Consider the following 12,049-nt stretch of genomic DNA (forward strand, 5'->3'; position numbering starts at 1 on the left):
TATTTCATGTGATTATAAATAATGAATATTATAAGATCCAAATTTAATAAAATTCATATCGCGAAATTCTTTCAATTAAATTCAATAAGCAATTTTAGAAATATATAGCTTGAATAAAAGATATAAATAATGTTAAAATATGTAAATTTTGTGATATTGTATATAAAATTACATAAAATTCAAATTTTGGCTCTTTTTAAATGTCAAAATTATACATATAATGATGTATATAATATATATGTGTATATATAATTCTGGAAATGTTTTTTTTTTATTATTAAGGAGATTTATAGAACAAATATATAATAATATTATAGTAGTTTCCTTCACAAGAAAAAAGCGATCTTTTTTTTAGTCTCTACATATTCATGGAATACCTAAGAAATTTTCTGAAAAAATTGAGTTTAATTACAATTGCTCCTCGATACTCTCTGCTTGTTCTATTGTCAATTTTTTTTTCTAATAAGGCTGCATCATTGCAGCTTTTTTTAGCTACATCTTCTGCTGCATATCCAATTTCTTGCTCATATTTTTTGAATATTCGAAACTGGAAGCATGGAATATTCATACATGTTAATATTTTCTGAAGATGTGACCATCCTAATCCAGCATGCAAGGTGCCTATAAATTTCATATTACCTACATTAATAAATTATTTTACATATAAATTCATACAACAGTTTATATTAATACAAAGTATAGAAGGAAAGGTACAAAATAGATATTCTTAGATCGCAAAATTAAAAAAGGAAATTTAAAATAATTTGTGGCATTTAAAAATTCATTCTTTAAACTTTTTAATAGCGCAAAAATTTCCATATTCGCTCAATTGATTTACGAAATATTGAACGTTGAATATCTGTTTTGCTCCATCATATTCAGTATATGTAATATGATTAAATATTATATATAGAAATTTAATCATACCTAGTACTGCTTTATAATTTATAGCGAAACGGAGGTAAATATTCACATAAGGTCACCCCTTTCAGAAGTCAATGACCTTGACATATGTTGTCAAGGTCATCACCCTCAGTAACGCTTAAAAGGTTTTAGCCGTCGCTCGTTGTTTACTAAAAAATTACATACAAAAATTGTTAAAAATTGACGTTTTTCCAATTATTTTATCAAATACTGGAAATTTAAAAAAATGTTTCAAATAAAAGTTGTAAGTCTCTTCAAAATATACGTTTTATATCCTATCTATTTTTATTATACAAGTGATAGTTTTCGAGAAAAACAACGATAAAAACTATAAACCTCATACAATATTAATTATAATATCATATAATATAGTCCCACTGTATCCGCACATACACTTTCCTACCCACACAACAAATGGGTTAGGTTATTTTTTTTGGAAGTGGAGCCCCCCGCAGGCGGGCGGAACCATATGTGTAATACTACTATATTGCTAACGGAAGTCGAGAAACTGTAGCCAACATTACGGTGCGGACAATACTTCGTGTCTCGCTCTAGCAAGGAATATTGTACGATGTGCGCATGTGCTGATATATATATATATATATATATATATGTATGTACCTATTCATATTTCTCGAACAAGCCGCGTATAATAAGCCACGCCTTTATAGACGTCACGCATGCGCAGCACGGCAGAAATTCCTGCTATACTTGTCTCTTTTCAGCGTATCTTTTTTCTCTTTTTCTTTATGGGTGTTAACAATATAGTAGTATTACATATATGGGTGGAACCCACTGTATCCACGCATACACTTTTCACGCATAGAAAGTCTATGCACGAGCATAGTGGGTTCCACCCCGCTGCGGGGAGCTCCACTTCCAAAAAAAATAACCTAACCCAACCCATTTGTTGTGTGAGTAGGAAAGTATATGTGTAGAAAGTGTATGCGCGGATGCAGTGGGACTATATTATATATTATGTTATAATTAATATTGTATAAGGTTCAGAGTTTTTATCGTTGTTTTTCTCGAAAACTATCATTCGTACAATAAAAATGGATACGATATAAAATGTGTATTTTGAAGAGACCTACAACTTTTATTTGAAACATTTTTTTTAATTTTCAATATTTGATAAAATAATTGCAAAAAACGTCAATTTAAAAAAATTTTTATAACTTTTTAGTAAACAACGAGCGACGGCTAAAACCTTTTAAGCGTTACTCAGGACAGTGACCTTGACAACATATGTTGACTTCTGAAAGGAGTGCCCTTATATGAATTTTTACCGAAACAGATACTGCGTTTGTCATCAGAAGGCTGCATTGTACTTGTCACTACTTCATTTAAAAGTAGACATTTGTGACATCGTATCAATAATTGTAAACCCAGTCCTCGACGTACTTCTTTTTCCATGTATTCTAAAAACAAGGCTTCTTTATATGATATACACCATATTTGTCGGCCCAAAAATTTTAAATCAATAATGCGTGGACCATCGTTCTCTTCATTTTCAGTCTTTGCCTGTCCTCGACTTTTTCTTCATTATTTGAGTTTAGAACTTTTCTGCGTGCTCTTCCAATTTTTTATACAAGAAGTCTTTTTTCATATACTTTTTTTGTTACTATGTTTCTTTTCCATCGATAAGAGCCTTCTTTTGATATTTTAAATAACCTATCTTATACAAACGTGTAAGCGAGAAGCGAGTAGGCCTCATATGTCATTTTGCAAATTACCAACTTATGAAAAATTACCATGTTGCCACATTTCTTTCTTCTCGCAGAAATGACAAATTATTAAATTTATCAAAGAAATAGTTAAAAATCTTCTATATTTTGTCATTATTCATTATTATAATTTTTATTCTGACATTTTAAATTACTCTGTACGAGTAAATTCTTTTATTTTATAATTCAAATTTTGTGCTGTAATGTTGAAATCGAGGTACCGTCAATGATAAAAATTTCTCAATATAATTTAAGAAACACGAAAATTCTTCAAAAAAAAGCAACAGAAGTTCGAAAATACATTTCTACACTCTAGCTATGAATAAATAATAAGATTATATGCAGTCTTTATAATAATATACATATATTAAGATATATGAGAAAAGTATATATTCGTCAATTTCAACTACTTTTTGCTCCGATTGTAAGTGCTAAACATCCTTAATCCTTAATTTTATCTGACGTATATGTGTATGTGTATAAAGTATAGTAATTTAAATATTTAATAATAAGAATGTAATAAATAATAAATAATTATGTATGTTATTTTATATTGTAAATGTAATTAAATCATTTCTCTCTCTCTCTTCCTCTTTTTCTATAACTTTATTTTATTTTTTTATTTTTTTACTCTTATTTTTTACTATATATATAAATATTTCAAAATTATTATTATTGTTAATTAATATTAAAAGCCAGTATAATTAAAACGACCAAACTAGCTACCCAGATAGCCAAGCGTGATTGATCATTAAAAACAAACTAATGCAATGCATGAGTTGTTATATGTTTGTTGTACGTTTGCTGACATCGAATTAAAACGCGCTATTGAATTCAGCAACATGAGAGCATATTACAAACAATTAATTTACGAAATTTTTAAAGCAAACGATCTACGATACTGAAACGTTATATTGTCAGCAATATGGTAACATCTGATGATTTGCCATTTCATCTACAGCTGACTACAGCATTATGATAGCAACAATACATGTATAATATTCCCAGACAACATGCATGTCTTAAAGACGTATTAAAAACGTTTTTTTTATGACGCCTTTAAGACTTGACCAAAAGACGTCTTTCTGACGTCTTAAAGACATTGAAATTTAAGGCGTCATTTTTAAGATGTCTTAAAGATGTCTAAAAAAACATTTAATTTAAGACACCATCTGAAAGATGTCTGTAATACATCTAAAGATTATTATAATATATTTTTTTGCTTTATTGAAAAGACAACTTAAAAAAGATATCTTTTCATCATCTTTTTATACTTGTTTTCCCGACAAAGCAAAAAGATGACTAAAAGATATCTTTTCGGACAAAAAAAAGTTCATTTTTTTACCGCTATGCAGCGCTGCATGAGGTATCTATCTCGTATTTAAAATTGAATACTAAAAGTATATAAAAGCACGACTAATAAGATTATTGCAACAACCATTTCGATCAATTTCATTTCGGATAGTTTCTATTCAAATAAATAAAATTGTAACATTTCAGGTAGATTGTCCGAATAAGTTAAGATTATTTGCCTTAAAGACGTCATAAATACGTCTTTCTGATAATCTTTTAAGATGTCTTAGCAATTTTAGGATGTCTTTTAGACGTCTTTAAGACGATATAATGTCCGGGTAGAAACGAAAAGTTAAAATTTCTTATCCTTGAATGATTAATAAGAATTTTTAACTTTTTTGTTTCTGTCTTACTAAAACAAAAAATACATGATTGATCCCCTGAAAAATTATCGCCACATTATCAATGCGGTTAATCACGGATGAATATAGGTTGTCATCAAGTTGCTGTCAAGTCTCTTGTTTGCTGACAGCAATTGATGTTACCATATTACTATCAGCTTGCTGTTCTGAGAATTAGAAATCACGTAAGCTCAACCCGACAAGCATAATGCTGTCGCACCTTGTCCCTAGTTTTTCAAAATTAGTTGCTGCAACGGTTATCAGCAACATGGTTGCAAAATCGGAACATTTGGCTATCAGGGTAAAAATTCTTTATTTAATAACACGACGTTTCGACCATCTGGTTGTGGTCCTTTTCAAGTGTCACTAAAAAGACAATAGGTACAAATGAATACAAATTAATAATAATAAGTGCAGAAGTCAGAAAGACGTCTTTTGGTCAAGTTTTAAAGGCGTCATAAGAAAGACGTCTTTAATACGTCTTTAAGACATGCACGTTGTCTGGGTATATTGTACATGTATTGTTGCTATCATAATGCTGTAGTCAGCTGTAGACGAAATGGCAAATCATCAGATATTACCATATTGCTGACAATATAACGTTTCAGTATCTCAGATCGTTTGCTTTAAAAATTTCGTAAATTAATTGTTTGTAATATGCTCTCATGTTGCTGAATTCAATAGCGCGTTTTAATTCGATGTCAGCAAACGTACAACAAACATATAACAACTCATGCATTGCATTAGTTTGTTTTTAATGATCAATCACGCTTGGCTATCTGGGTTGTGTCGGATTGTTTTGATGACCATAGTTTTTATTAAAGTCATGGATTATGTGCAAAAAGAAGATTTTACTTCAAAACAAGAATTGACCTTCTTACTTCGCTGTAGAAGACTGGATCTAATTCTTACATACATTAAGAACCTTAAAATTAACATCAATTTTCATAGTATTAATATTAATCATAAATTTTATAAATTTATAACTGCAAATCAATATACATTGTTAAATTTTGAGATTGAAGACTTAAACATTAATTTAAAGTATCTTGTTAAAAAAATTAGTAATATTGAGAAAGGACTTTTTGAATGTTTATCACATAATCTGTTGTCTTTTTTTAATATAATAAACAGAGAATCGTATTGTTTGACCTTAAAACAAAAAATAATTTAATAAAAAAGATCAACAATTTAAAACTAAAATATAATTTCAAAGAAGATCCTTTCTCAAATATTGACAAATCTAAATGGTTTTTAAACATTAGTAATAAGACAATTCCTGATACTGTCTCTATGCTTCTAAGCTTAGGTGACAATTTTGCGTTACCTATAAATTCGTCACACAATAATGATCGTGTTAATTATGTATTAGATGTTGTCAAGAATTTTGAGTCTTATTCAGATAAGATTCCCACTGATCTTTTAGAAACAACTAGAATTTCTGTTGCTAACACACTTCAGAGATTTTTGATTTCGATAAAGCATATGAATTATGTCGACAAACATATTCTTGGGGCTTTTTCACTTTCAAAAAAGTTTCTATTTGACAACAAAGATATTTTAGTCACTAAAGCTGACAAAGGGCAGTCCATTGTTGTGATGAATAAGACTGATTATTTGTTAAAAAAGGAATCGTTATTGAATGATAAATCTACTTATAGGAAAATAAATAAAGATTTGATCTGTTACGTCCAGGCCCGTAGAAAGGATGTAACAGGAACTGTTCCGATGTCAAAAGTCTTATCGACGAGTGACGGTCGAGCGAGCTGCAAGTTGGCAAACAGGTAAACGACGGGTGTCGTTATTACTCTGTTATGCGAACGCTCTCTCTCGGTGATCCCTTTTTGGTAAGAGAATCGAATCTCTTTTACGCGGGACGGGACCTTATGTGATCTTTCGCGTGGAGAGAGTGAGGGAGTAAAATAAGTTTACCGATCATTTAATTTTTAAATTAACATTTATTCAATTGATCCCTACCATTATACATATAACTTTATTGATATTATCAAATCCGCCTTAAAATTATTTGTATAAGTGTGTGTGTTTGTGTGGATCGCTGGTGTTACATAAGTACGGAGGTCATCAACCAGAAGAGAGGGGGAAGGAGTGCGATTCTAAAGATTTTACTCTGGTTGGTATTTGTTACAATGGTTTATAATAAGAAAAAAAAAATAATAAAGATTTACGAAAATGTAATATGTGTTACAGCGCGATTTCGCACACGGTCGTGTCGTCCGATCTATGGTCTCGGTTGGCTCGCGAGAATCGGCGGGTCGGCGCGATTTTAAGCATACTTAGTAAAAAAACAGGGTTGAATAAAGGAGAAAGAAGACGATGAGAGAAAAAAAACAAAAGAGAAGGAAATTAAACTTACTATTTGGACAGATTGGTTGCGTTTTAACTGCTAGTGTAGTTGTGGCTCCAGTTGTGGTCTTACTCGGCGGGTGGTCTTGTTGAGTACTGACTCTAATAGGTTTTAAAACGTAAACGGAACTCCCGTAGTGTAGACGAATTGCTTGAGTCAGCGAACGACCGAAAAATCTGTGCCGAATGAATCTAATGTTGTACTGTCAACTGATTTTAAATTTTGAGGGCGTGTTAACAATTTGGGCGGGAGTATTTTTGAGATTTTGACGTTTAAAGCTGTCGTTCGGTGAGATCCTTCTCCTCCTTATTTTTGATTGTTGCTGATTGGTGGGCTCTGTACGGCCTCTTAGGAAATTTGGAGATTCTTCATTTGATTATCTCCTGGGATTATCCAGCTGTTTCTATCCATTATTTATTTAGGGGATCTCGCTATCGATCCTTTTCGGTCATTTCTTTGAACATCGATTTCAATGTTTAAAACATATTTTTCGTCGCACGATCCCTTTTATGATTAGTCGGGCGATTATTGCTTCATTTTTGTGGGAGGAAAAACGTGGAACCGACAGTGCGTAGCGGCATTATTTGTTTCTTTCTTAAGATTATGCAGCTGTGTTTGTCGATTTATTCATTTAGAGGATCTCACCATCGATCCTTTCCGGTCGTTTCTTTTGACATCGTTTTCAATGTTTTAAAATATTTTTCGTCGCGCGATCCTTTTTATGATTAGTCGGGCGATTATTGTTCATTTCGTGGGAGGAAAAACGTGGAGCCGACAGGACGTAACAAGAGAGAAATAGCGGAAATGTTTTTTATCAAGAAATTTAACACCACAATTAACCTGCAAAGAGACACTCTGAAAATCTAAATAATATTTACGACAAGATTATAAAGGTCGTTTGAAATGTTTTTAAAAATTGTCAGTTTAGTTTTAAGATTCTTCTAGACAAGACGTGTCTCTTTACTGTGTTGTTTTATCTTACTAATATCTCACATCAACGAGCGAAATGTTTAATTGTTTTCACCTTTATGACGTTTTATTGCATCCTTCATTTTATTTGAATATACGTATTAATTGGTTTTGTCTTTTATCGACGTTATTACATTTTATTGTCTGCGCTGAATTTGTTATTAATTTATTATTTATTTGTAACCTTTGGCTTTTAGTGACACAATTTAGTATTTATTTGTAACCTTTGGCTTTTAGTGACACTTGAAAAGGGTGTTTCGACCACAATCGGGTGGTCGAAACGTCGTGATATTAAATAAAGGAATTTTTAGCTAGTTTGTTCGTTTCTAATTATTTTGCTGTATTTAGTCTTTTAAATTCACAAAGTTTAATTTGTGAAAACCCCGTTTTCTTCAATTGCTTATAACTTAAAAATTATTGACTTCTCAACATTTTCGCTAAGGAAAAATCGTCTCCAAATTGGCCAGAAAATCCATTCTTAACTATTGGGGCAATTATTATCATTCACCCTTGTTTATATATACATATAGCAAAAGAGTATATAGTCTTATTTGTATATTTTTAAATTTAATTATTTATTTGTAATTTTTGCAACAAACAGTTATATATTTTATTTATTACCTAATATTTTTCCTCCTTTATTTCTTTTTTCTTTCTTCTTTTTCTTTTTTTTCTCTTTTACTTTTACTTGTTATTTGTTTGTTTAAACTTTAAATAAAATGTTTTTTTTCTATCTTTCTCTCTAAGTGTCGTCAATACTTTCACTTCTTTTAATTTTCAATGAAACGTTCTTTTTTCTTCTTTTTTTACACTCTAAACAAATTAATTATATTTTCTTATTTTTATGTAAGTGTTTAATATATAATCCATATTAATAATAAAATAAAATTTGTTTTTTAAATGCAAAAAACAATACTTTATTGTCATAATTATTTTTCACATGTGTTGTAAAAGAACAATATTACTTCGAAAGATATTCAAATTAATATTAATACATATTATTATTTATTTATAAATAAAAATTTAATAATAAAATAATATTACATATAAATTATATTTTTATAAATTATATTTTTATAAATTATATTTTTATAATTTATTACACAATATTATATTATTTTATTTTTTTAATGTTTTTCTTTTTTTATACAACACATGTAAAAGAAACACATAGTTAACTTTAAGAAAAAAATCTGAATTTACAACTAGCAATTACAAATTTTTACTTTAACATAATTATGTGTTTTAATTACGTCAATTGATTTGTCTCATTATTCTGTGCATAAAAGTATTAAGGTAAGATAATCAAAAAATCAATATTTTACAAGATATCTTGTATTTTAAGTCAAAATATTGCAACTTTGAAGCCTTATAACTCGAAAAGTATTTAATGAAAAAACATTTGATTATAGTGTTTTGGAAAGCTTTCGAGATAAGCTACAAGAATATGCAATAATATATAGGGTGTTCCATTTAAAATATTGAGGTGACCTTTACGTCACCTTCAAATGTTCTTCAAGGTCAAACCAATGATACCATCTTATGGCCCTCTCGAAACCATACAGCACATGTCTGAACCATTTTTCTCTAAAATCAAAAATAAGAGATATTTGGGATGGACACTTTAAATAGGACACTGTATAGGAAGTTTTTTAGAAGGGAAGAAAGCGAAACGCGCCGCGCGCTCCTGCCATAAAATTTCAGTTTAAAACTTTAAAGGAATATTCTTCAGGAGTGCTACTATCGGTTAAAATAACTTTTGAAAAATCGATTTTTTGACTCCCCTTATAACCCCGTTCATAAACTGTCACCAAACTCGATAACATTCAATCAACTCGTCGCATCATCGACAGCCAATGAAACGCACGAAAAACTGGCAACAATAAAAACGAGAAATTTCGATTCAAAAACGCACTTCACGCGTTTCATGAATTTTCATTAAGGACTAGATCAAGCGCGCGCTTCGCGCGTGCCATCTTCAAGTTGATTTTAATTTAAATCTTTTAAAATATATACACATTCAATAAAAATATATATACATATATACATCAAATAAAAAGAAAACAATCAAATAAAAGCCGAGTGCAGCCAAAAAGGCTCAAAATAAAAACAAAAAAGATACTAAATATTAATACAAAAAGTTTCAAGTTTCTTTGAAAGTACTTAATGAAAAAATACTTTATTATAGCATTTTGAGTTCTTAAAATGAAATATAAAAATCTTTATATATATAATATAATTATTATATTACGTATTTAATATATTTAATATATTTATATATATTATACACTATTCAAAAGAAAATAGGGAACACTTTCTATACGTCAAAAAATAGACTATTTTCAAATTATTGTAACTCAGTGAAAAATCATTGTACGCAAGTTTAAAAAAAAACATTTTAAAGCTTGAAGTTTCAACTTTAACATGCAATCGATAATTTAAAAAAAAATTTTATCTTCTCAGTGCTACTCCTTAAAAAAGCGCGCAGTTTTTTTTCTTAAAATTACGTATTTTTGACGCTCTGTAGCTAGATAAGAAAAATTCTCTCGACAATCTCAAGTCAATTTCCATAAAACACAATGTTTTACCTACAAAATCCTTTTTTAAAAATTTTCTTACGATTTTATTAGCCGAGTTACATGAAGCTAAACTTGCGTTTTTCAAAAAAATTGATGATACTCGGCGAAAAATCATTGTACGCAAGTTTAAAGAAAAGAATTTTAAAGCTTGAAGTTTCAAATCGATAGTTTTAGATAATTTTTTTTATATTTTCAGTGTATCCTAAGAAAAAAAAACACTGTTTTTTTCATAAAATTACTTATTTTTGACATTCTGCAGTTTTATAAAAAAATTTTTCTCGAAAAATTCAAGTCAATTTCCATAAAATATAACATTTTACCTACAAAATGCTTTTTTAAAAATTTTTCTACGATTTTTTTGGCTGAGTTACATGACTTTAAAATCAACCTTAAATTTTATTGAAAAATGACATTTACCGCCGGCATTAGCATTACCCAATGTGCACCACGTGGAGGTTGGCGGTCGGATTTTGCACATCATGTGTGTGTGTGTGTGCGTGCGTGCGTGTGTGTGTGTGTATGTGTGTCTGTCACAGCAGAGATAAGGACCTCGCAGTTCGTTACTTCCGCAATATTTAACGACTCCAACCCTCTCTGGTGTGTGTGTGTGTGTGTGTGTGTGTGTGTGCGTGCGTGCGTGCGTGCGTGCGTGCGTGCGTGCGTGCGTGCGTGCGTGCGTGCGTGCGTGCGTGCGTGCGTGCGTGCGTGCGTGCGTGCGTGCGTGCGTGCGTGCGTGCGTGCGTGCGTGCGTGCGTGCGTGCGTGCGTGCGTGCGTGCGTGCGTGCGTGCGTGCGTGCGTGCGTGCGTGCGTGCGTGCGTGCGTGCGTGCGTGCGTGCGTGCGTGCGTGCGTGCGTGCGTGCGTGCGTGCGTGCGTGCGTGCGTGCGTGCGTGCGTGCGTGCGTGCGTGCGTGCGTGCGTGCGTGCGTGCGTGCGTGCGTGCGTGCGTGCGTGCGTGCGTGCGTGCGTGCGTGCGTGCGTGCGTGCGTGCGTGCGTGCGTGCGTGCGTGCGTGCGTGCGTGCGTGCGTGCGTGCGTGCGTGCGTGCGTGCGTGCGTGCGTGCGTGCGTGCGTGCGTGCGTGCGTGCGTGCGTGCGTGCGTGCGTGTGTGTGTGCGTATGTGTATATGTTCACAGCAGAGATAAGAGGACCCCGCAGTTCGTCACTTCCGCAGTATTTAACGACTCCAAACCCTCTCTGCTGTGTGTTTTTGTGTGCATTTAGTATTGTGTATTTCCTCCTCTTTGCTCAATTACCGCTTGTAGACGCTCTCGCATATTTATACACCTCTCTATCAAATTCTGCGGAATTTCGTTCCAAGTTTGTGTTAACATGTCCGCTAAATCATTTAAATTTTGCGGCTATTGATCGCGACGTCTTAATCGTCGTTCCATTTCGTCCCATATGTGCTCGATTGGATTTAAGTCCGGGCTATTAGCAGAATGGTCCAGCAATGTAATATTGTGTTCTTCAAGAAAACGGCGAGTTATGTTCGCCGTATGAGGACGAGCGTTGTCTTGTATAAATATGAAATTGCGATGTAAACAACGGAGAGGCAAAACGTGCAGGATTTCATTTACATATCGCACACTTGTTATTGATGGAGGTGGCAATATTATCAAGTCCGTCCATCTTCTCATTGATACACACCACCATACCATAACGGAACCGCCGTTATGTGCCCGCACTGGCATAACGCAACGCCGATCGTATCATTCATTTCGACGACGCCAATTACGTATATGAGAGTCACTACCGTAAAGGCAAAAACGCGACTCGTCGGAAAAATATACG

The 12,049-nt window shown here is 32.4% G+C and overlaps 1 pseudogene; it reads right to left on the reverse strand.

Moving 5' to 3' along the window:
* Window positions 1–408: 408 nt before the first annotated feature.
* On the reverse strand, window positions 409–11,589 carry LOC140672320 (uncharacterized; annotated as a pseudogene).
* Between the last annotated feature and the right edge of the window lie 460 nt (window positions 11,590–12,049).

This window comes from Anoplolepis gracilipes, chromosome 13, assembly GCF_047496725.1.
Source record: "Anoplolepis gracilipes chromosome 13, ASM4749672v1, whole genome shotgun sequence".
NCBI classification, from domain to species: domain Eukaryota; kingdom Metazoa; phylum Arthropoda; class Insecta; order Hymenoptera; family Formicidae; genus Anoplolepis; species Anoplolepis gracilipes.